General features: G+C 49.3%; 1 non-coding gene across 1 annotated transcript; it reads left to right on the top strand.

Annotated features, from left to right (window-relative positions):
- Window positions 1-3,188: 3,188 nt before the first annotated feature.
- Window positions 3,189-3,290, top strand: LOC133081048 (U6 spliceosomal RNA). Its single transcript, XR_009698719.1, has one exon. It is a non-coding gene; the product is annotated as a U6 spliceosomal RNA (small nuclear RNA).
- Window positions 3,291-24,589: the final 21,299 nt, after the last annotated feature.

Genomic DNA, 24,589 nt, shown 5'->3' with positions numbered 1-24,589 from the left:
CCTCAGCGGTGAGCTCTCACCAGGCTCACATTGAGGTGTTCACACCCCACAGACCCTTCCCCACCCCGGATTATTTGGAAGCAAATCCCAGACGTCCTGTCATTTATAGATAAATACTTCACAAGTCTCTGAAAATGGTCTTTAAGAAAATCTAACATAACTACAATAGTAACTAATAGGTAAGAAACAAAGTGTCCCATGTTACCATCATCAGATTTCCCGGTTGCCACATGCATGATGTTAAGAAGTTGGTTTTGTTTGAATCCAGTCCAGCTGAGGTCTCCTACTCACGTCTCTCTATTGCCGGCGTCCCCTCCCCGTCCTTTCTTCACGGGATAAGCCAGGTCCTTGATCCGGCTGCCTCTCCTGTCACATTTGGCTCCTTCCTCCATCTATGAATTTCCTAAAACTGGCAGATAGATCTGGATTAGGGTCACATTTCTGGGCGACTGTACAGGGTATGGAGTGCATGTCCCGCCTCAGCATTTGGGCGCGATGCAGCTACTGGCCTGGAAATGCATGGTCGGTGTGGGGGGCTGGGGTGCAGGCCAGACTTCCTGGGCCCTGGGCAGGTGGGTGGGCGGGGGGCCACAAGGAGCCTCGCCCTGGGTCTGGCCTGATGCTGCCCCCGTGGTCAGGCTGGAGCCCCGCTGAAGCGGTTGGAACCCAGAGCCCACGCTGTAAAGCAGGAGGGGCGAGGGCATGTCACTGTTCGTGGGGCAGGCTGCTGCTTCTCTCGGACCCCTGGCAAGTTGAAAAGGCAGCATATTTCAGAAATGACCACACAGGGCCACATTCTCTGTCCTTAAAGTTGCTTTGATTTGGAGCATTGGGATCCTCTTTCCTTGCCTGCGAAAGTGCCCGGGCAAGCCGGGAAGTTGGCATTTCACCAGCCTCCTTCCAGCCCAACCAGTTTACGTGGCACTCCCTGGACCAGTGTGTGGCGGGGGGGAGGAGCCCCGTCTGGTTTGGGGTGGGGCACTGCAGGGCGGGGTGCAGAGAATAGCGAAGGGACGCTAGGTTTCCAGGTGGGCCGTTGGGGTAGGCTTTGGGCACAGTGCCTGCCCACCCGCCCTGCAGAGGCCCAGCTTCCTGGACAGGGGCACAGAGGGGGGAAAACGAGGCAGACCCAGGGCAGCAGGAAGGTTGGGGCAGGTCAGGGGCAAGGCCCTTCCCCAGGGAGTTCTCCCCTTGTGTGGGCTCAGAACCAGCCTGAGAAGGTGAGCTAAGCAGTGGGCCGGCCCCACCTGCAGGTCACCTGACCCCAGGTAAGGAAGCAATGGATTTCACACTGGCAGGGAAGCAAGCTCAGCATTTCATGACTCAGTCTCCACCTTTCTTCCTTAAAGAAAGACGATCGTTTGCAAAAAGTTAAAAGTTACACAATGAGCATCCGTTGTCAAGAAGTTTCAACAAGGGTGCCAAGACAAGGCAGCAGGGAAAGACAGTCTTTTCAACAAATGGTTTTGGACATCCACGTGGAGAATGAGCTTGGACCCTCCCACACACATGCACAAACCGCCTGGAAATGGATCACAGAGCTGAAACTATAAAACTTGTAGAAATGAACGAAGACCACGCAAATGAGAACAAGCGGGGCTGTGTACTCAGCTTGCTCTAGCAGGGAGACAGCCCTGTCACTTGCATGTTGGCAGAGACTCAAAGGCAGGCAGAGGAGGGGACAGCTTCATAGTGAAAGGGGGCTCAGGTGCGCCCCGAGTGGGCTTGGGGAAGCTGTGGGCAGCCAACTGGAGGTGCTGCAACCTGTGTGGTTGCTTAGGGGAGCCTACTTGGCTTTCTCTGGTTGGTCCTGAGCTGGAAGCGGAGGCAGAAATTAGGGAAGCTGGCAGTTATTGGCCAAGTTTGGGCCGGTTGCTACAGGGGCTTAGAAACACACATCCACACAGAAACTTGCACAGGAATCTTCAGAACAGCGTTACTCATAACACCGAAAAGGTGGAAACAACCCAAATGTCCATTCCCTGACAAATAGATAAGTAAAATGCGGTATATTTTGTACAATGCAATATTATTTGGCCATAAAAAGGAATGAAGCACTGACACACTACAGCATAGACAAACCTTGAAAACATTACGCTGAGTGGAAGAAGCCAGTCACTAAAGACCACATATTATTATGTGATTCCATTTGTATGAAGTGTCCAGATCAGGCAAATCCAGAGACAGGAAGTAGATTAGTGGTTGCCAGGAGCCGGGATGGGGTGTGAGGAAGTGGGGAGTGACTACTGAAGGAGACTGGTTTCGTTCTGGAGTCATGAAAATGTTCCAAATGTAGTATAGTGATGGTTGCACAATTCTATGAATATACTAAAAATCATTGAATTGTGCACTTTATTTTTTTTTAAATAAATTTATTTATTTTTGGCTGCGTTGGGTCTTTGTTGCTGTGCGCGGGCTTTCTCTAGTTGCAGTGAGCGGGGGCTACTCTTTGTTGTGGTGCACGGGCTTCTCATTGCGGTGGCTTCTCTTGTTGCGAAGCACGGGCTCTAGGTACGTGGGCTTCAGTAGTTGTGGCACGCAGGCTCAGTAGTTGTAGCTCGCGGGCTCAGTTGCTCCATGGCATGTGGGATCTTCCCGGACCAGGGCTTGAACCCGTGCCCCCTGCATTGGCAGGAAGATTCTTAACCACTGCGCCACCAGGGAAGCCCAAATTGTGCACTTTGAATGGAGGGATTGTATGGTATGTGGTAACCAAGGTTTTCACTCCTTGACCAAATTCTAGCCAGGTTCCTCTGAGCCTGCTTCGGCATCAGGCCTAGAAAGCCTTGGTTTCCGACAGCTGAAGCCGCATCCCCGGGATGACTCCAGCCCCCCTTAAAGTGCCCGCCTGAGAAGACTCCAGCTGCCACCTGAGGACGGGCATCTCGGGTCTCTGGGAAAACAGAGGCTTACCTTGGACAAGCGCTGTTAATGAACCAGATGGGGGTCTCATGGTCCAGGCCCTTGCATGCTTTAACTGTCTGCTGCCTGACTCCACTAAGCTACCCCTCCCAATTCCCACATTCTCACTTTAAAACACGTCACCGCCACACAAATTGAAATTGAGTTCAATTCACCGTGGAATTGTCCCCACTGCAAGTATAGTGCTGATTAGAAGCTGCCCTTTGCAGTTCCCATCCAGCTGTGTTTATCTCTGACATCAGACTGTGTCTCAGTGATGCTGTCTGGTGCTCCCTCTGGCAGCACATATATGAAATTGGAATGATACAGAGATTAGCATGACCCTGTGCAAGGGTGACACGCAGATTTGTGAAACGGTCCGTATTTTTTCAATTTAAAAAAAAATTCAAGCAATACAGAATGGTGGAGAGAAGAGAGCAAAACAAATAAAAATATCCTTCCACGTCTATCCATGCCTCGTCAGCCGGTGTGGGTGTAGGTGACACAGAAAGAAAACTTCTCGTTAAGATGGGATCATACCGGGACTTCCCTGGTGGCGCAGTGGTTAAGAATCTGCTTGCCAATTCAGAGGACACAGGTTTGAGCCCTTGTCCGGGAAGATCCCACATGCCGCGGAGCAACTAAGCACATGCGCCACAACTACTGAGCCAGTGCTTTAGAGCCTGCGAGGCACAACTACTGCAGCCCGCATACCTAGACCCTGTGCTCTGCAACAAAGAGAAGCCACTGCAATGAGAAGCCCGCGCACCGCAACAAAGAGTAGCCCCACTCGCCACAACTGGAGAAAGCCCACACACAGCAATGAAGACCCAACAAAGCCAATCAATCAATCAATCCATCAATCAATCAATCAATTTATTAAAAAAAAGATGGGATCACACCATATGTCATCATTTATAATGTTTCATAAAAATGTTAAATCTCGTATTCATTACATGTTTTGCTTAGAAGGGAGATGAGTATATTTAACTTGGAAAAAAGAATTGGGTTGATGCAAGGAACACATTAAATGAGGGATGCAGGTGCCGCGCCCACAGAGCCAGAGGTGGTCAGAGAGCCACACTGATGTGATGGACCCTGGGGACTTTGGGGACATGAGGGGACGTGAGGACATCTTTGTGATGTACACACTCCTCACAAGTGCCCATCCTGCTCAGGCCCACCCCCTTTTTAAAAAAAATATTTATTTATTTGGTTGCGCAGGGTCTTAGTTACAGCTTGCGGGCTCCCTAGTTGCGGCATGCATGTGGGATCTGGTTCCCTGACCAGGGATAGAACCCAGATCCCCTGCATTGGGAGCACGGAGTCTTATCCACTGCGCCACCAGGAAAGTCCCTGCTCCAGCCCTTTGAACCAGCCCTTCGTAGAATTTTGGATCCTGGAATGAGGCTGCTGGCATTTGGGACAGCTGGGGACGAGGCGTGAATCTTGAAATCAGCCCAAAGGAGCACAGAGGGCCAGATGGAGCAGGTAAGGGCGGGTAGCCTGGGAAGGGAGCTGGCCTCCACCAGCCGACCCAGGGACATGGCTGGGCCATCCAGGTCTTCCCTGCCTTGCTCCCTTGTTACTGCCAATGGTCAGTCTATGTGTTTATAAATATTTGTTTCGAGTTGGTTCACCACAATACAAATTTGCACACACAGTAGGGTTTTCTGGGGATAATTTACTTCCTTCCAGCCAAACCCGGGCCCTGACCCCTCCCTAGAAGAACAACCACGGCCACCAGGTATTTTCCCCACGTTGCTTAAATTTAACAGAAAAAATAAAAACAGAAGTGAGGTGGAAGAATCTCCAGTCATTGGAAAGTATTTATTTTTTACAAGAGATATTAGTTTCCAAAAGATGATGGAAACACCGGGAAAGAGGAGTCACTTGGTTTTGTTCCCCTCCCCTCCTTCTGACACCACCCTCTCCCCCAACTCCTAACTGCTGACAAGCTGGAGGGACCAGAAGGCAGTGGAAGGGGCACCCAACACAGCACCCAGGGGCCCAGTACCACCTCTGGGAGGCTGCTCTGAGCTCAGCTCCCACAGCTGCCCTCCCCATCTCCGGGGGCTGGGCAGCAGCCTTCCCAGACCATCCAACTGCCTGGCAGTGGCAGGGGCTGGGGGGGTGTGCAGCTTGTCCTCATGGCCAAGTTGCTGTCCTGCTGGTGCTACAAGCTGGGGGTCTGTCCCTGGAACTCAGATCCATGCTCGGTGGCCAGGAGGACCCCTTCTCAGGGCTGATGGGAGTGGGGATCCTGCCCTCTCCTTGCCCACACCTGTGACCCTTAAGGACGCCCATCCCGTTGTGTCCCGTCCTCACAGCCACACTGTAATAGGGAAGAACTTTTGTATTCTATTACAAGTTAATCACTAAAGGGATGTTGCCTATAAGCTTAAATTATACATAATGGCCCATCTCTGGGAATCCTGCCTCCCAGGTAATGAGCATTAAGCTAAAATACCTTTGTTTAGCTCACAAGAAACATCCTGACCAGGCCCACCTGTGAATGACTGCAGCGAGGAGGAAATTAATACATACCCTCCGGAGGCTGACCTGAACCAGGAAATGCTTGACTTTGACTCCCTCCCTTTTTAGTATAAAAGAAGCCTGAATTCTAACTCAGGTTAAGATAGTTCTTTGGAGCACGAGCCCACCATCTTCTCAGTTTGCAGGCTTTCCAAATAAAGCCATTATTCCTTGCCCCAACAATTTGTCTCTCGATTACTGGCCTGTCATGCGGCAAGCAGTACGAGCTTAGACTCGGTAACACGCCATAGCTTTACATCATCGAAATCTAAACACTAAATGCTCTGTTTTGTGTATCTTTGTTGCACAGAGGTTTTGCCTCCGTCCCGTTTGTAAAAGCTGAGCTCCGGTCTTGATTCTGCTCGAGGACGCCCAAGTCCCCCCCGCCCTCCCTGGGGGCCTGGAGGGCCATCCAGTGTCCAGGACCGAGTGGGCCTGTCCCGGCCTCCTGGGAGGAGGCGGTTGGCGGTCCTGCCCCCACCCTGGCCTCTCCAGCAATCTTCTCGTCTGCCTGCCCGGGGTTTCATTTGTGGGTGGTCATTCCCAGAAAGGCTGGGCAGGGTCGGAGGTCTGGGGTCTGCCTGTCGCCTTTGGGCCTGAACCACAGCTTGGCTTCTGCAAGCTTCCAGATTCCACCTCCCCTGTAAACACTGACCCGATTCCCCACCCTCTCAGGGTGACAGGCTTGTTCTGAGTTGAGGCCTAAATGACTCTCTAGCCCTGAATGTCAGTAACAACCAGGATCTGTTTGTCTCGGGGTCGTCTTGGTAAAGTTCCCGGAGCCAGGGCTGCCCTTGGTCTGTACGTCAGCTCCTCCCCGTCCCTGCTTGGCCTCTGCTGTGTCTTCGAGAACATTTTCTGCCTGAGTTACAGGGTCACCTCTGACCATTTCTCTGCCCTCGACCTTCCTGAGTGTCTGTCCTGGCGTTTCTAGCCTGTGTCCTGCTGTCACATCCCACGCCCTCCAGCCCTTTGCTCCCTCAGCCGCCCCCCCGTCACCATGGCCGAGTCCCCTCCTCTCTGAGAGCAGACGGTTAATTGGAGCGATTCCTCTAGTTCTTTCTGATGCCCTTGGCCCCTGATTGGGTTAACTCTCCCTGATTGGGTGTTTGGCTGTGGACTTTCTTTTTCTGCCCCCCTTTCCTTCCTCTGTTTCTGGCACCCCACTTGCAGGTCACTCTGCCCCTTATCCGGGCCTGCCTCGTTTCTGGCCCCCCTGCTCTGAAGCAGTTCAGTCCCCGGGCTTCTCGGCGGCTGCCCTCCCTCCACCCTGGCCCAGGGCCCAGGGCCTCCCGGGGGACCTGCCCCAAGAGGGTGGAGCCAGAGGGGGTGCTACCTGGATGCCCAGTCCCAGGGCCGGTGCTCAGGGCGACCAGGAGCAGAGGCCTCCCCGCCCTCTGTGCGCTGGTCTCTCTGGCCAAGGTGCTGCAGCTGCTGGGTCCGGGCCTGCGGTGACAGAGCCGGGACGTGGCTCCCACAAAGGGGCTGAAGGGAGGCCGGCCGCTGACCATAGGGCCGAGTGGCCTCCCTGTGGCTTGTGGCTCTCACAGCACGGCCACTGGGTTCCAGAGGGACCTTCCCAGAGCCAGTGTTCCAGAAGACCACTTGAGAGGTTTTCATAGTTTCCCTGAGGGGACTTCCCTGGTGGTGCAGTGGTTAAGACCCCATGCTCCCCAGGGAGATCAGTTCGGTGCTCTGCGACAACCTAGAGGGGTGGTGTAGGGAGGGTGGGAGGGAGGCTCAAGGGAGAGGGGATTTGGGGATATACGTATGCTTATGGCTGATTCACTTTGTTGTACAACAGAAACTAACACAGTATTGTGAAGCAATTATACTCCAATAAAGATCTATAAAAAAAAATTTTTAAAAAGACTCCATGCTCCCAATGCAGGGGGCCTGGGTTTGATCCCTGGTCAGGGAACTAGATCCCACATGCATGCCGCAACTAAAAGTTTACATGCCTCAACTAAGGAGCCCACCTGCCACAACTAAGACCCAGCGCAACCAAAAAAAAAAAAAGTTTCACTGATGTGTCATTCATCCTAACACACGATGAACTGCACACAATCACAGTGCACAATTTTAGAAGTTTGTGCAGACAATACACCCTGAAAGCATCACCCCAGGCAAGATGGCAAACATCACCCCCCCAAAGTTTCCTCCTGCCCCTCTTCATTCTCCCCATTCTCGGACAATCACTGACAGGCTGTAGATTCCTATAGATTCATTTCATGGATTTCTTATGGATTTCTATACTCTATACTTTCATATAATGGAAACACGTAATGTGCTCTCTTTTTGTCTGACTTCCTGGCTCAGCATAAGTACTCTGAGGTCCATCCGAGTTGCTAACGACATTTTACGCTGGGTACCATCCCATTGTGTGGATGGAGAGACCTCAGTGTACTTGTACACTCACTCCCTAATGGACATTAGGCCTGTCTCCAGTTTGGGGATATTACAAATAAAGCAGCTATGAAAATTCGTGTACAATGTTTGTATGGACATATATGCACTTTCGTTTCTCTTGGTAAAAACCACTAAGAAAGCGACAAATTGTTTTCCAAAGTCGTTGTACCATTTTCATCCACTGGTAGCAGAGGAGTTTCAACTCCCACCAGCACTTGGTAGAGTCAGTCTTTTTAACTTTAGCCATTTTCATAGTGTGTAGTGGGGTCTCACTGCGGTTCTAATTTACATTTTCCTAATGACTAAAGATGTGGAGCATCTTTCATGGGCTTACTTATTTGTCATCTATGTATCTTCTTTGGTGAGGTATCTGTTCAAATGCTTTGACCATTTTTTTACAATTAAATTGTTTTCTTTTTATTGAATTTTGAAAAACATAACCCCACCAAGCTATTTCAATTTTCCTTGTTGGAAGATTTTATTTTATTTTATTTTAGTTCCTTTTTTTTTTGGCCACACGGCATGTGGAATCTTAGTTCCCCAACCAGGGAACCAACGCTCGCCCTCGGCAGTGAAAGCACAGAGTCCTAACCACTGGACCACCTGGGAATTCCCAAGGGAAGATTTTAAACTAACAGTTCCATTTCTTTAATAGATATAGGGCTATTCAGGTTATCTTCTTCATTGGTGAGCTTTGGTAGTTTGTGTTTTTCAAGGAATTTGTCAAAGGTATTGGCATAGAGCTGTTCATTATATTACCTTATTATTCTTTTAATCACTATTGATTACTAATTATTCATGTTTTCTAAGTTATGCATTTAAGGCTATAAAGTTTTTCCTCTGAGACTGACTTGGGCTCTATTCCACAAGTTTTTGACCAATAGTGTTCTCTCATTATTTGTCATTTAAAATTTTTAATTTGCTCTTTTACTCAAGAGTTAGTTATCTGAAGACTCTTATTTTTTAAAATAAGACAAATCCATAATTATAGCTGGAGACTTCACCACCTCTCTCTCAGTAGTTGATAGAAAATTAGACAGAAAATCACCCGGGATGTAAAAGACCTCAGCATCATCAACCAACAGGATCTAATTGGCATTGATCGGACATTCCACCCACAATAGCAGGACACAACTTCTTTTCACAACACAGCGTACTAGCCACCATACAATCACGATCATGGCAAGCCACCAGGAGTCACTTGGACACACATCCTGTTGAAATGCCTCAACAGATTTAAATGAGTTGAAATCATACAAATTATGTCTCTGACCACAGTGGACTCAAACTAGGAGTCTTCAACAGAAAGATAACAAGAAAATCCAAACACTTGGAAACTAAACAACACACTTCAAAATCATTAGTGGATCAAAAGAGGACATCTCAGGGGAAACTACAAAATAAGTTGAACTGAATAAAAATGAATATACAACATATAAAAATGTGTGGGCAGCAACAAATAGGGTTTAGAGGGAAATTCATAGCATTAAATGTTTATATTAGAAAAGACTATATAAGAATGTATTTTTCAAATGAAAAAAATGTAAGCTTCCACCTTCTGAACTAGAAAAAGAAGAGCAAAAATAAACTGAAAGCAAGCAGAAGGAAAGGAAATTCTAAAGGCAGCAGAAATCAGTTAAAATGTAAATGGACAAATAATAGAGAAAATCAATGAAACAAAAAGCATTTCTTTGAAAAGATCAATCAAATTGACAACTTCTAGAAAGACTGATAAATGGGGACATCACTACAGATCTTGCAGACACCAAAAGGAAAGTAAGGGAATATTACAAACAACTATAAAACATAATTTGACAATTTAGATGAAATGGAACAAATCCTAGAAAAGCATAAACTACCACAACTTACCCAATTTGAAATGGATCATGGGAATAGCCCCATAACTATTATGGACATTGAACTCATAATTTTTAAAATCCCAAAGAAAGAACTCTCCAGTCCAGATGGTTTCATGGAGAATTCTACCAAACACTTAAAGCAAAATTTTACACAATCTCGTCCAGAAAATAGAAGAGGAGGAGATACTTCTCAATTCATTTTATGAAGCTAGTATTACCCAGATACCATAACCAAACAAAGACAATACAAAATAAGAAAACGAGAGACAAACACTTCTCGTGCTATAGATGCAAAAAACCTACAGCTAACATTATACTTAACAATGAAAGACTGAATGCTTTCCCTGTAAATCAGAACGAGGCAAGGCTGTCCACTCTCACCACCTTTATGCAGTGTAGTACCGGAGGTTCTAGCCAGTGCACAAAGGCGAGAAAATAAAATAAAAGGCATCCATACATGAGAAGGAAGAAATAAAACTGCCCCTATTTCGGATGATATGACTATCTATGTAGAAAATCCCAAGGATGCTACAAAAGGAAAAAACAAAACAAAGCAAAAAACCTCCTAGAACTAAATTTTTCTTTTTAGTGTGAAAAGAGAGTTGTTTTTTGTTTTTTTTTAAGAATGCCATATTCTTAGAAACTAAATTGTGCACTCCTAAATAACAGCTGCCGAAGAGACCATCACAACAGAAATTATGAAAAATTTAGAATTGCCCAACAACGAAAATATGACACATCGAAAGTTGCAACACTGAAGGGAAGCTTATAGCCTTAAATGCATTTATCACAAAACTGTGTTAAAAAAAAAAAAGTATCTAAGCATTCAACTTAAGCAATTACAAAAAGAACAGAGTAAATCCCAGAGACAGCAGAAGGAAGTACCAAAGATAAGAACAGAAACCGATGAAACAGAAATTGACTAATGAAAAGTCAAAACTGGTACTTTAAAAAGATGTGTCAAATCATCACACCGCTAACATGTCCAACAAGGACAATGAGAAAAGACACAAATCTGCAATGAGAGAAAACATACGAAAGAAATATTAGAGATTGAAATTATTAGTGAATCCTACAAACAACTTGATACCAGTACATTTGAAAGGGAAGAAGAAATGGGTAAGGCTCTAGAAAAACACAGAGGCTGAATGTACACTGGGACGATGGCTACTAGATATGCCAACAGAACTTGGCCGGCCCCAAACAGCCAGGACTTGACCAACACCTGCCAGCTTCCCTAATTTCTGCCTCCGCTTCCAGCTCAGGACCAATCAGAGAAAGCCAAGTAGGCTCCCCTAAGCAACCACACAGTTTGCAGCACCTCCAGTTGGCCGCCCACAGCTTCCCCAAGCCCACTCGGGGTGCACCTGAGTCCCCCTTTCACTATGAAGCTGTCCCCTCCTCTGCCTGCCTTTGAGTCTCTGCCAACATGCAAGTGACAGGGCTGTCTCCCTGCTAGAGCAAGCTGAGTACACAGCCCTGCTTGTTCTCATTTGCATGGTCTTCGGTTATAACCACAATATGTATTACCAAAATTCACACAGGCACACCAGATCTAGCTGGTTTCACAGGTGAATTTTTACTAAGCGTTCATGGAACAGAAAAATCGTTATCTTAAAAACTTCAAAGAAGGCTAGCATGATCTCAACTCCAAAATGAAAATGAAAAGACCAATCTAATTTCTGACCATAAATGCAGCAAGCCTAAAGAAACTGTTAATAAACTGAAGTCAGCTGTATATCAAAAGTGTTAGACCTCTGATCATGCTGGGCTTAGAGCAGGATTTCAACGTCAGGAAACTGATGAATGTACTTCCCGATACAGGTTAAAGGAGAAAAAAAATCCATGATCACCACAATAGCTGCAGAAGGAGGACTGAGACAATCTAATACTCATTTGTGATTTTTAAAAATCGCCTAGCAACCTAGGAGTAGAAGAACAACTTCTTGATCTGATAAAGGGCATTGTCTTCAAAAGATATAGTAAAATTAAGACCCATCAATTATAGGAGGAGAGATAGACATTTGATTATATAACACATTTTGGAATTATGCATGGCAAAAGATTCTATAAAGAAATACATACACATGGGACTTCCCTGGCGGTCCAGTGGTTGAGACTTCGCGCTTCCACTGTGCAGACGTGGGTTCAATCCCTGGTAGGGGAACTGGGTTCCCGCAGGCCACGTAGTGTGGCCAAAAAATATATATATACAAGAAATACACACACAAACATGCACACAACAGACCAGAGAAAACATCTGCAAAGTATACAATAAAAAGTTCCTAATATACTAATTGCTCTTACAAATTACTGTACTAAGAAAAAACCACCTGATAGGAAAATGCGCTAACATTGCAAACCTTTTCTGGGCTGTAGACCCTGCATTAATCAGGAATCTTTTGATTACATAGTACAGAAACCCAGTTCAAACCGACTTGTGTGTGAGGGAATGTATTGGCTCACCTGGGCTTCCGGCATGGCTCAATCCAGGTGCTTCATCCATTTCTCTTTTCCTGTCTCAGTCCTGCTTTCCTCCACATGGCTTCATTCCCAGGCAGCCTCTCCTCAAATCCTGTCCACATTCTGCCAGCTTGGATTCCCCATGGAGAAGGGGACAGCGAAGACCTGGATGACCTCTCACTGCCCCCACCTCAGCCATTTGCCTGCCCGAATCAACTTCAGCTGCCAAGGACAGGCTGGCCAGCCAAGCCTGGGTTTCCAGCTTCCCCCAGACTGAGTGGGGAGAGAATCCCCAAAGGGAAACCAAGATACTCTTACCAGAAAAGTGGGGAGAGACTAGAGACTGTTGTGTAGGCAAAAGAGAGTGGGCCCATCGCAACCCCGTTTAGAAATTAAAACAGCTCTGGATCCCCTTCTGCTCAGAGAATTTCTTCTTCCACCAAATGATTTAGAACATCTATTACGTGCTTTAAAACACAGAGTAGTGGGACTTCCCTGGTGGTCCAGTGGGTAAGACCCCATGCTGCCAACGCAGGGGGCCTGGGTTCGATCCCTGGTCAAGGAACTAGATCCCACATGTCGCAACTGAAGATCCTGCATGCCACAACTAAGACCCAGCGTAGCCAAATAAATTAAAAAACAACAACAACAAAAAAACACAGAGTACTTGCCCTCCTGGAGCGTCCAGACCTGGATTCTAATTAACTAATTGTACAAACACCATGGAAGCAAAACAAGAAAGGAGTTCTGGGAGCCTGCCTGGGTCTGAGACCTGAAGAAAGGCGGGAGGGAGGCAGGAGAGCTCCAGGCAGAGAACCGGCCACTCGCCAAACCCCTGCGGTGGGCGGGAGCTCGGGGCCTGAGTCCCAGGATGGAAGCCTGTGGGTGGAGGGCGGAGGGCGGAGGGCGGGCTGACAGGGCCTGGGCTATGCGGTCAGGAGCAGTTAGAGGGCCTTGATCAAGGCAATGACTGGGTCAGGTGTGGATATTAAAGGATTCCTTGGGCTGGCAGTTCATCAAACAATTAAACATAGAGTTACCATATGACCTAGCAATTCTTCGCCTAGGTTTATTCCCAAGAGAAATGAAAATATGTGTCTACATGAAAAGCTGTACACGGGTGTTCACAGCAGCCTTACTCAGTCCCCAAAAGGTGGAAACAACCCAAATGTCCATCTGTGTATGAAGGGATAAACAAATTGTGATCCACCATTCAATGGGCTCCTACTCAGCCTTTAAAAGGAATGAGGGCCTCACACTTGCTACAACACGGATGCACCTTGAAGACATTAAGCTCAGTGAAAAGAGCCAGACACAGAAGGACAAATAATGCATGATTCCACTACCTGAGGTTCCCTAGAACAGGCAAACTCATAGAGACCGAAAGTGTCTTAGCGCTTGTTTAGGGCTGGGGAGGGAGGGCTGGAGGGCTGGGGGCTAGAAGCCAGGAGGTTTTCTTTTTCTTTTTTTTTTTTTTTTAAGTCTTTGGCTGCGCCTCGCAGCGTGTGGGATCTTAGTTGCCCAACCAGGGATCAAACCCATGCCCCTTGCAGTGGAAGCGCAGTCTTAACCACTGGACCACCAGGGAAGTCCCAGGAGGTTTCCTTTTGAAGTGATTGAAATGTTCCAAAAATTAACTGTGGTCATGGTTGCATGGCTATGAATATACTAAAAACCACTGAACTGTACATTTTTTTTTCAATTAATTAATTTATTAATTTATTTATTTTTGGCTGCGTTGGGTCTTTGCTGCTGTGCGCGGGCTTTCTCTAGTTGTGGCAAGCGGGGGCTATTCTTCGTTGGGGTGCGCGGGCTTCTCACTGCGGTGGCTTCTCTTGTTGGGAGCACGGGCTCTAGGCACGTGGGCTTCAGTAGTTGTGGCACTCAGGCTTCAGTAGTTGTGGCTCATGGGCTCTAGAGCGCAGGCTCAGTTGTTGTGGCGCGCGGGCTTAGTTGCTCCGCGGCATGTGGGATCTTCCCAGACCAGGGCTTGAACCCGTGTCCCCTGTATTGGCAGGCAGATTCTTAACCACTGCGCCACCAGGGAAGCCCTGCTCAGTTGTTTTAAATTATATGCACCGTGTCTGTGTCCCTGCTAGAAAGTCGGCCCCAAAGGGAGGAGGGCTGAGTGTTTTCTTTGGCCGCGTCCCTCCAACCATGAAGCCCGTCTGAGCCTGGCTCAGCTGAACTCCCTGTGGTTTGCTAAATGAATGAATGAGTGAACAAATGAGTGAGCGAGTGAGAGAGGAAAGGGGTGGGAGAAGCAGCTGGGCCTGGGTGGGTCCACCAAGTAGGCCAGTTGCCAAAGGGAAAGCTGGACATTCCCCAAGTGGCCGCTGGTTGGCAGCCTGGTGACACTGACAGCCAGGAGGGCTGGGAGCCAGAGGTGCAGGCAGGCTGGGCTGGGTGAGATGGTGATAGAAAAGGGTGTGGCCCAGTGACAGGGATGCCGCCTGGCAGCCACCAGGCAGGGCTCCCCTATGCCAGGCTGCCTTCCAGGGTGAAAGGGAGCAACCAAAGGGTAAGTTGGCTGGAATGTTTTCCAGGAACAAGAATGGTCTGGAAAGTACAAAACTCCAAAATGCCAGGGTCCAGATCCCATCTAAGCCACTTGCACAGGGTGGAACCCAGGGGCTTCAGAGAGAGGGCGGCCGGGCCCAGGTGGTAGGAGAACTCAGGCTTCGGGGCAACGTTTCCTCCATAGCCGTGGCCTTCCCGGAACTCAGCCAGCCTTGGGGAGAGGGGTGTGACCCAGGTCCAGGGCCAGACGGTCCACCAGCATCGCCAGCACCCAGTGCAAGCTACTGGGCTGATGGGAGAGAGGATGCAGACACCAGAGCCTGACCCACGATGGGGGCATGGCGGGCAGGCAGGGTGCAGGGGCAACCCAGGAGGGCTCCCAGCATGCTGTGATCGGACCTGGGATCGGGCCTGGAAGGGCCAGCTGGGTGACTGCGGGGAGAGCGCAGAGCCGTTCAGTGTGCTCTGAGAGCTCGCTGGGGAAGATGGAAGGGGGCGAGGCCAGACCCTGTGGCCAGTGTGTCCCACCAGGAGTGTCTGTTCTCATTCCTGCTGGGGACAGTAGGGATTCTGCAGCAGGGGCAGAACCCCAGCTGGTTGTGGGGCAGAGTGTAGAAAGAAGGCTCTGGCTGCCTTTGGTGAATAATTTTGGGGGTGTGATGGTGGGGTTCAGGTGGGACATGGGAAGGCTGGAAGGAGAGGGCGCTGCAGAGGGAAGCCGTTACCGCAGGCCCTGGGGGCACTGGACGCAGGGTGCAGTGGAAGGGTGCTGAGAGGGGCCTGGTCACGTTTCCAGTGTGGCCCCCCCAGGTCTTTGCACCCTGCCCTTCAGCCTCCAACCCCCATCTCCTGCCCTGCGGGCGACCAGGTCCTTCCTCGCACAAGCCAACTGGGCCCAGCTTTATTTTCCAGACCCTATGAGGGTGACCGGGAAGCCCAGGACCCCTGTGGGGCTCCCTCTCTCCCAGCACCCAACACTGAGAGCCCCCAGTGAGGGGAATTGGAGGACCAGCCATCATTGCCTACACTGCCACCCAGGGCCACTGCAGGGGTCACGCCTGGCAGCAGTGATTAGTTCTCTAGGGACACCCTGCACCCTGGGGGGGGCCACTTCCCACAACAGGTCCTGGTGTCCAGGCTCAGCCCCAGAACCCGTCACCCCTGGAGGCCTGGTCACTGTGGGCTCTGCAGGCCGTCCCCTGCAGGGGGTCCACCAGGCCCCGGTCAGGGTCAGGGTCAGGGTCAGGTTGGACCCTAAAGCATTTTGTCTTCCCATCCATTTATCCTTCCAGCCAGTTAGTTGAGTTTCGAGCGACTCACAACCAGAAACATCTTCCCTGTTTCCAAGTATTAGAGTCGGCAGCAGCAGGAGCAGAGACAGGGCCCTGGGGCAGCGGTGAGCCTGCTTCAGGGCAACGCGCCACTTCCCCTCTGATGAGGACACACAGGGGAGCATGCTCCCCAGGCGGTGTCTGCAAGACGCAGCGGAGGCTGAGGAAGGAGCAAGCCTGCTCGGCTGCTGTGCTCAGGCTCCCGCTTGGTGGAGCTCCTGTTCATCCGTGATTCCGCTGATGCTGGCAGCTGTCGTGCCCCGGAATTAAACAGTGGTATGATGGGCACCACCCCCTGCATCTTAAGACTTAAAAAAAATTTTATTGCGGTAAAATACAGTAAGATATAACAAATAATATAAATATATAGTAAATGTAATAAATTATATATAATAAAATTTACCACTTTAGGTGTACAGTTCAGTGGTATTAAGCATATTCATATGGTTGCGCAGCCATCACCACCGTCTCCAGATGACGCTTTTCATCTTCCTCAAGTGAAACTCTGTCCCCATTAAACACTAACTCCCCATCAACCCCTTCCCCAGCCCCTGGAAACCTCCATTCTACTTTCTGTCTTTATGAATCCACCTACTCTGGGTCCCTCATACTAGTGGATCCTACAGGATTGTTCTTTAGTGACTGGCTGATTTCACTGAACATCATGTCCTCAAGGTTCATCCATGTTGCAGCAGGTATCAGAATTGCCTTCCTTTTTAAGACTGAATAATATTTCATTACCTGGATGGACCACATTTTGTTTATCCATTCATCCATCCATGGACACTTGGGTTGTTTCACCTTTTGACTGTTGTGAATAGTGATGCTATGAACATGAACGTACAAATATCTGTTCGAGCCCCTGTATTCAGTTCTTTTGGGAATATACCCAGGAGTGGACTTGCTGGATCACATGGTGATTCCATGTCTAACTTTTTGAGGCGCCTGTGTCTTAAGTCTTTAAGACTCTGGAATCCCCCACCTAACAGAGAGGCCTCATAGTACCTTGGTGTCTTGGTCTCAGGGTCAGCTCAGACCCTCATCTGCAGCGCTGGAGAGAACTGAGTGGTCTCCTCTCTCCTGAGTCCAGGCTCGGTCTGGAGTGTCAGGGAGGGGTCACCCACCCTTGAGCTTTTTAGGGGATAAAAGTGAAGCAATGCCGTCACCGGCTGCCCACCCCCACTCCCTGAGGGGGCTCCTCTAAGCTGCCCCAGGACCCTCCCCCGGCATCCACGCCCTCATGAAGTCCTCTCCCCTGAGTGCAGACTGGACTCAGTGACTTGCCTCTGACAAATAGAAGGTGACAAAGTGACGGGACGTCCCTTGTGAGATTGGAGATTAAAGACTGTGGCTGCCATCTTGCTCAGGCCCCAAGGAAGGAGCCACTGTGTCCAGCCAGCAGCCAGCAGCCAGCAAGGACCTAAGGATGTGACAGCCATGGGGGCCTGGAAGCTCCCTCCCAGTGCTTTCTCCATCAACTGCAGGTTCTCTTGCAAATACACCCCCAAGCCCTCGTTGTTTCCCCAGCCTCTGTCATCTCCAAACTCCCAGGAGCCATTCCAGCAGCATGTGAGGACAGATTTCAGGCATCCTTGCCAGGATTTGGAAAACGCCCCATATCAATAACTCCCCCTTCCCCAGCCCAGTTCCACCCCCCACTCCAGATCCTCAATATCCACTTTCCCTTCTCCGGGGTCCTGCGGGTGCAAGCCTGCTTGGCCACAGCTCCCTGGAGAATAAGCCATCTCTGCCCATAGTCAGATCACATGAGAGTCACCCGTCATGACTTGTCAGGGGCCTGGAGGGGAGGCGGGCAGATCTGGAGAAGGACATCTGCCTCAGGTGAGGTCTGCACAGCCCGGGCAGCGGGAGGCTGGTCTCCTCCAACCAGGTTTGTGGCCGCTTCTGATGCCAGCAGTTTCGGGGGGATCCAAGTTCCGGGGCTGGGGGCTTCCACCCTGATACCCCGTCTGGGTCATGGGGTCCACCCTCTACTATGGGTCTTGACATTGGCCCAGGAGGTGGCGAAGCACAACCATCCTTTCCTTTTCCCCACCACCCCAGGATCAAGTCTTTGGCCCAACTTCCAGCAAACCTGCCTTCCGGCTTTAGGGGCTGTGACTCTACGTGCTGCATGGTGCTGTATGAGTGTCTTGGGGCTGCCACAGCGGGTACACAGCCTGGGTGGCTTAAACTACAGAGTTTTATCAACTCACAGTCCGGACGCTGGATGCCTGAGATCAAAGCGTCAGCAGGCTGGTTCCTCCTGAGGACTCTCCTGGGTGTGTAGACGCCGCCTTCTCCCTGTGTCCTTACACGGTCGTCCCTCTGTGTGTGTCTGTGTCCTAATCTCCTCTTCTTATAAGGACACCAGTCAGATTGGATTAGCGCCCACTCTAATGGCCTCATTTTACCGTAATTACCTCTGTAAAAGCCCTATCTCTAAATACAATCTCATCCCAAGGTGCTAGGGTTTAGGACTTCAACATACACATTTTAGGAGGGATGCAATTCAGCTGGTAACAGGGGCCCCTGGATCTCACTGCAGCCCTGAATTGCTACTGGATGACCTGAACTTTCTTCAAGGCTTCAGGCTGGTCAATGTCTGATCCTTAAAATTTCCATTGCCCCCGTATCTCTCCAACGCTGGAGACAAAGCTTGCCTAGGCCAGTCCACTCCAGGCGAGCAGCTGTCACAACCCTATCACCAGTGGCCCTTGAGGGATGGGAATTGTGGATAAACCCCAGCTTCTTTGCCCCAGGGTTCCACCAATTCCCACTTCTCAGGGGTTGAATCCGTCACTCAGAGAAGCCATCAGATTTTTCTGCAGGAAGTCCGTGACACAGATGGGCAGGCGCAAGTGAGCTCTGGGGACGCCTGGAGGAGTGGGTGACACAAGAACAGGGGAAAAAAAAAAAAAGAACAGGGCAAGCCAGTTGACGAAAGCCAGCCAGGCCAGCCTGTGGGCCATCTATGCATCACTGGGAGAAGACTCAGTCCTGGGGGCACGGGGGAGCCATCGACGGTTGTAAGGACACGATATGGTGGGAAGAAGTGAGAACAACCCATATGTGCTTGTGCTTCTGGGCGAGTCCGACTCAAGCAAAATTCCAGTCTTAACTCCGTACATCCTGGCCCCCAGCCTTGAGGGACCCCTCCCTGTCCTTCCCAGCCTCCTTGTCACACACCCCCACCCCCTGGTCCCAACTGGCCTGGCTCATTCTACAGGAGCCCCGGGGGCCGTGCCTCTTCCGCTCCCACCTCACTTGTGCTCCGCATCCCACCCTGATGGCCCAGATGGGGGCCTGGGCTTGTCTGCCCCCATCATCCTGAGCTCCTGGGTCAGGGGCCGCCTGCCACGCTGCCCCTCTGTGTCCAAGCACCACCTGTCCACCTGTCCCCTGGCCTCCCCGGCAATGCTGCCCGGCCCCCAACCCCGCTGCTTTGTCGCTGACCCAAGCCTCGCCCCATCTAGGGCTGGTGGCCCTAGGGCCCCTTCCTGCTGCTGCCATCCCTCTAAGTGGCTTGATTTGATTGAGCCATGCTGGTTGCCACCTAATGTGACTTTGCTCAGCCTAACAACATTGATGGTGGCTCAGGGCGAGAGGCAGCTGGCGAGACAAGAGGCCAGGACTCAGAGGGTGGGGGTCACTCGGGGAGAGAACGATGGCCGTGGGGGGAGGATGCTGCGCCCCTCAGTCCTGCCCTGCTTCGCGCGAGCCGGGACCAGGGCCCCTCCCCAGGACAGGCTCCAGGGGGCTGAAGGCCCTGGACCGGCCACTTCACCTCCAGAGCCTCGGGCTCCCCATCTATAAAATGGAAGTGGGGACCCCAGCCCTCCACAGAGACTGGTCTCCAGGCCCAGTGTCCCATTTGGTCAAGACGTGGGCTCTGGGCTTCCACCACCCCCGCCCTCGGCTAAGGGTCCTGGGCAGGCTTGAGTTCTTCCGTTTACCTTCTCTGAAAGGGGCCAGATGCCCCCTCACCACCCACTGGTTGGGAGAATTCAGAGGGCGTGTGGGTGGGGCTGGCCCGGAGCCCGATCTGCGGAGGAACCGGGTAAACACTGGCGGGTGAGCTGACGCTCCCAGGAGATGGGCAGTGAGTGGGGACAGGTCCTGGGTGACCCAGAGGCTGTCTAGACCTGGGGATGGCTGTGGCTGGTCATGGGGGCCTGGCCTCTCCCTGTCCCCGGCTCCCCAACACCTTTGAGCATGCCACCTGCCCTCTGGGGGTGGGGTCTGGGCACGGCCCATATGCACAGTGGCCACCAGAGCCTCAGTTTATCTTGAAGACACAGATGGAGGCTGGAGGGGAGTTTGGTGGGGGGGGGTGGTCCCTGGCAGCAGGAGAGCGGCCATGGCGTCCAAGAGGCAGAGGAGGCCCGCATGGAGGCCAAAGAGGGGCAGTCTTAGCCGGATAGGGGGCTCGTGGTTGTGGGAGCAGATGCGCTTGGAGGGGGGCTCAGTAGTGACCAGCCAGGACCCTGGCAGTGGAGCCTAGGAAGGCTGCTGAGGCCTGAGAGCAGCAGGGCTAGCGAAGGCCACCTGCAGGAGATTCTTTTGTAATAAAAATCAAGATCAGGGGAGGAGGAGTAGGCAGGTCAGGAAGGAAGGAAGGAAGGACAATGAACACCTGGGACGAGGCTCAAAGAGGAGGGACCTCGGCTCTGAGCTGCCCCAGCAGGAAGGGTCCACCCGGTCCCAGACACATTTCCACCAGCTGTGACCCAGCACCCTTTTGCTTTACTTTAAGAAAATACTGGGAGTTCCCTGGTGGCCTAGTAGTTAGGATACCGGGTTTTCACGGCTGTGGCTTGAGTTCAATCCCTGGTCAGGGAACTGAGATGCCGAAAGGGTAGAGTCCTAACCACTAGACCACCAGGGAATTCCCGCAGCAGAAACCCTTAAATCCTGCTAGTGGTACTAAAAAATCGGCATAATAATTTCAAATAGCAATGGGACAATATCTAGGGAAATAGCAGTATGTCTATTTTAAAAATTGAATGTGTAGTTAAAAGCCTTCCTACAAAAAGACAGCTCCAGGCCCAGATGCTTCACCAGTGAATTCCACCAACATCTAAGGAAGTAATGATGCCAATTCTATACAGACTTCCAGAAAACAGAAGAGGAAGGAGTACTTTCCAGCTCATTTTATGAGGCCAGTATCATCCTGATACCAAAGCCAGACAACTTTCTTATTAGAAGAAAATAAAATTATACACTAAAATCCTTAATGAACACAGATGCAAAAATCCTTAATAAAATGTTAGCAAATCTAACCCAGAAATATATAAAAAGGATAATATTTTTGACCAAGTGAAATGTATCCCAGGAATGCAAGGTTGGTAAACATCTGAAAATCAGTATAATTCAGCACAGCAATAGACTAAGAAAGACAAATCAAAAGATAATCTCATAAAAAAGAAAAGACATCTGATAAAATTCAACATCCATTCATGATTAAAAAAAAATAAAGACTCAGCAAACTAGGAGTGGATGGAAACATTCTCAAATTGATAAAGAGCAACTCTGAAAAACTTGTGAATAACATCATACTTACTGGTGGGAAATTGAATGCTTTTCCCCCAAAGATTGGGAATAAGGCAAGAATATGAGGTCTGGCCACTTATACTGAATGTTGTACTACAGGTCACGGCCCATACAATAAGTTACTGAAAAATAAATGAAAGGCACACAGATTATAAAGGAAGAAAACGTCCTTTCTCACAAACTGCACAGTCATCTCCATAGAAAAACCCAAGGAATCCACACACACCAGTGGAACTAATAAGTGAGTTTAGCAAGGTCACAGGATACAAAATCAGCATACAAAAAATCAATTGTATTTCTATATACTAGCAATGAGCAACTGGAAATGGAAATTTTACAAAATCACCATTGACTATAGCATCAAAAATAATGAAATACTTCCCTAACAAAAAATATATATATAAGATCTGTGTACTGGAAATGACCAAACATTGCTGAGAGAAGTTAAAGAAGACCCAAATAAATGAAGAGATACACCTTGTTCATGGATGGGAAGATTCAGTGTTAAGATGTCCTTTCTCCCCAAATTAACGTATAGATTCAAATGAATCTCAATCAAAATCTTAGTAGGCTTTTTTGTAGCAACTGACAACCTGATTTTAATTTATTATTTTTTTAATACTTATTTTTATTTATTTATTTATTTGACTATGCCGGGTCTTAGTTTCGGCACGCAGGATCTTTTAGTTGCAGCACGCGAACTCTTAGTTGAGGCATGTGGGATCTAGTTCCCTGACCAGGGATCGAACCCGGGCCCCCTGCATTGGGAGCACAGAGTCTTAGCCACGGGACCACCGGGGAAGTCCCGACAACCTGATTTTAATATTAAATGAAAATGCAATGAACCTGTATTACCAAAATACCTTTGAAAAAGAAAGTTGGAGAAGTCACAGTACGCAGTTTCAAGACATGCTACAAAGCTATGGAAACGAAGAGAGTGTAGTATTGACATAAACATGGACATACATATCAATGAAATAGAAAAGAGAGTCCAGAAAGAGACCCACAACAATGGTCAAGAAATTCTCCACAAAGGTGCTGAGGTAACTCAGTGAAGAAAGGATACTCTTTTCAGTAAATGGTGTTAGAGCAACTGGGTGTATATGCCAAACAAATAAACAAACTCACATTGTGCCACACGCCAGATTAGCCCGTCGTAAATCATAGACCGAAGTGTAAGAGCTAAAACGACAAAACTTGAAAAGAAAACCTGGGAGAAAGTCTTAGCCACCTTGGATTAGGCAAAGATGTCGCAGATGGGGCACAAAAAGCACAAGTCCTGAAACAAAAATGTGATATTTGGATTTCATCAAAATTAAAAACTTCTGATCTCTGAAAAACTAATAAGAAAGTAGGAGACTGACTTCCCTAGTGGTGCAGTGGTTAAGAATCTGCCTGCCAATGCAGGGGACACGGGTTCGAGCCCTGGTCCAGGAAGATCCCACATGCCGCGGAGCAACTAAGCTCGTGCACCACAACTACTGAGCCTGCGCTCTAGAGCTCATGAGCCACAACTACTGAGCCCACGTGCCACAACTACTGAGCCCGCATGCCTACAGCCCGCGCTCCACAACAAGAGAAGCCACCGCAGTGAGAAGCCCGTGCACTGCAATGAGTAGCCCCCACTCGCCGCAACTAGAGAAAGCCCACGCACAGCAACGAAGACCCACCGCAGCCAAATATAAATAAGTAAATAAATTTATAAAATAAAAAAAAAAGAAAGTAGGAGAGCAAGCCATTGAACGGGAGAAAATATTTACAAAACATGTATCTGGCGAAGGTCTTGTATTCGAATGTATAAGTAATTTTTTAAAAAGCCAATTTTTAATCAGCAATAGATTTGAACAGGCGATTCATAAAAGAAGACATACAGACAGCAAAGAATCACATGAAGAGATGGTGACCATCATTAGTTATTGGGGAAATGCAAACCAAAACCACAATGAGATACCACTATATACATAGTGGAATGGCTAAAAAATCAGAATCAACAACCCAAAATCCTGAAGATCCCGAGAGAGCCGAGGTGCCGGGGCGGGGAGGAGGGACGCAGGACGGTGCAGCCTCTCAGAACAAGAGCCTGGCAGTTTCTTATAAAGTTAGTCAAGGGCCTGGGAACCACAGTCCCACTCCGAGGTGTTTCCTCAGGAGAAAGGAAAACACGTGTCCACACAAAGATCTGCACACAACCGTTCAGAGCAGCAGAATTCACAATGCCAAAAACTGGGAGCAACCCAAATGTCCACCAACTGGACGAATAACCAAAGCTCGGGCCACCCATCCGGTAGGGCAGGACTCAGCAATAAACAGAAGGAACCATTATTACAAGCTGCATCATGGATGGATCTCAGAAGCTTTGCAATAAGTGAGAAGCCAGGTACAAAAGTCTACATAATCCATTTATATGTATTCTTGGAAAGGCAGATCTATAGGCAGAGAAATCAGGTGGGTGACGGCCAGGGGCCTGCGGGGGGAGGACAGACTACAGGGGGTCCTGAGGGAATTTGGGGGCAACAAAAATGTTCTATATCTTGAGTGTGGTGGTTACATGACTATATATTTGTCAAAACTCATTCAACTGTACATTTTTCAAGAGTATATCATGCCTCAATAAACCTGACTTTTAACACATGCTATGAAATTAATACATATGCATGTTTGAAAATAAAATATGGTGTTAGTGAGTGTATGTACGGGAACTCTTAAACCCTGCTGGTGGGACCGTGAATGGGCTCATCAGTTCCAAAAACCATTGGTCAATATCTAGTGAGGCTGAAGACGTGCAGATGTGCACCCCTTGATAGCACAGCAGTTCACAGCCCCCCACCCCTGGGAGAGACTCTGCCCCCTGCGTGCACCAAAGGCTTGTCCCGCAATGTTCCTTGCAGCTCTATTGTCATGGTCAAAAAAAGAAAGGAAAAGAGGGACAGGGAGGAAGAAAGCCAAATGTCCTCCAACAGAAACATGAACAAAGCAGGTGGGTTTTCCCTGGACGCTGGAATATCATGCAGTTAAATA

The sequence above is a fragment of the Eubalaena glacialis genome, chromosome 19 (assembly GCF_028564815.1).
Source record: "Eubalaena glacialis isolate mEubGla1 chromosome 19, mEubGla1.1.hap2.+ XY, whole genome shotgun sequence".
NCBI lineage: Eukaryota > Metazoa > Chordata > Mammalia > Artiodactyla > Balaenidae > Eubalaena > Eubalaena glacialis.
Note: the sequence above shows the minus strand (reverse complement) of the source record. Positions and strands in the feature narration are given on the sequence as shown.